The sequence below is a fragment of the Aplysia californica genome, unplaced genomic scaffold (genome assembly GCF_000002075.1).
Source record: "Aplysia californica isolate F4 #8 unplaced genomic scaffold, AplCal3.0 scaffold00374, whole genome shotgun sequence".
Taxonomy (NCBI): domain Eukaryota; kingdom Metazoa; phylum Mollusca; class Gastropoda; order Aplysiida; family Aplysiidae; genus Aplysia; species Aplysia californica.
The window spans coordinates 422,239-424,124 of NW_004797644.1; positions in this window are offsets into that span (position 1 = coordinate 422,239).

Here is a 1,886-nt window from a genome sequence, read left to right on the forward strand (position 1 = left end):
CCCCCCCAACAAAACAAACGCAAAATAAAACGACATAAACACACTGTAAAACAACGTAAACACATAAAAATACATACATTTTGTTAGAATATATAAACACGACATGATAAATCTACATGACCACATCCAAAAAGGGCAGAACCGCATGATAAAAAATGTATGAACACATAATTTAAAAAATACACAACTGAAACGTAAAACTACATAAACACATAATGTAAAATACATAACAACATCGTAAACCCCCATAAAAGCATCTCAAAACGATATAAACCAATCGTAAAACTACATAAAGAAATAATATAAAAAATCGTAAAGACAAATAAAACTGCATAAACACGTACTATTAAAAATTATATAACTACTTCATAAAACTGCTTATCCACATAATAAAAAAAGACATATTAAATGTTATTACATAAAACTACATAACCACACAATAATTTAAAAAAATACATAGCCACATCATTAAAACTGACATGAATACACAATAGTACTAAAAAGAACACATCGTTTTTGGAATCGAAGAGGAAGTGGCAAAATTTTGTTTCACGCCATTGCGCGCTAAAAGAAAAGCATGGCGGGTGGGCGGCCCATGGTTCCTTTTCCATCCCGCAGACCCAATTGTGACACACCACTGCATCTCGCACCAAACCGGTTCAGAATTCAGAACAGTCTTTCGTGGTCTCTGCCTCTTGTGAACCGCCAATCAACCATACAGGAAAAAAAAAACCCTCAACAAAACAAAACAAAACAAAAATTTAAAAAGAGGGAGGGGGTCGGGGAGGGGGGGGGTCGTGTTTTTTTTGGTGATACCAACAAACAAAAGCGGTGCCATGACAGCAGAATCATAAAAAGGATAAAAATAAGAGAAGACGTGTGGGTATTTGTTTGGGGGTTTTGTTTTTTTTTGCTTTTTTTTTCGTGTTTGCTTTTTTATTGTTGATTTATATGCGGGGTGGGGGTTAGTGGTGGATGGGGAGGGGGTGATAATAATACATTTATAAAAGAAATACTGAAAAAAAAGAACCCCGTAGAAATATTATTCTGGGATGGCCACTCATTTTCGAGGACAAAAGTGGTCGTCTAAGACAGGTGGAGCGTCTAACGCAGTGTAATTATAAAGGTTTTAATTATATTTTTAAAAGTGGGGGGGGGGGGGGGGGGGGATATACAAAAAGTCGATATGGCCATGTTGCCGTTTTGGTGAGGTGTATCTACTTTGATTGTTTCATCTTTTCTAATACAATATCCAAAACAGACAGATTGAAATACCCGATTTAAAAAAAAATTCCCATACGGCAAGTAAATTCATGTCTTTGTTGAGTGAAATTAAGGCGTCTATACCATTAAAATACATGTACTTAGAAGTCGTCACTCACACTAATGGGAATAGTTTCTATCGTTTCTAAAGGATTAAAGCATTTTATTGTAGGAAAGTATATTTACTGTGTAACATTATGTACAATTTTTATCGGCAAAAACGTTTACTGTTTTGTTTTTTTAATGAAAAAAACGGGGGTGGGGGTGGATTACAAATATGTGACAATTTATAGTTTCCAGTGTCGTGAAAGATTTTGACATAAAGCTACATAAATACGATATAATAACAAATACATAAACACATAATAACAAATACATTTCCACATTGTAAAACTGCATAAAGACATAAAATACCTCAACCACATCGCAAAACTACATAAACACATAACATGAAATACATAACCATTTCGTAAAACTATATAAATACTTAATAAAAAGAATACATAACCACATCGTAAACCTTCATAAATGCAACTCAAAACGACATAAACACATCGCAAAACTATAAAAACATACAAATACACCCTACATTTTGTTAGAATATATAAACACGACATGATAAA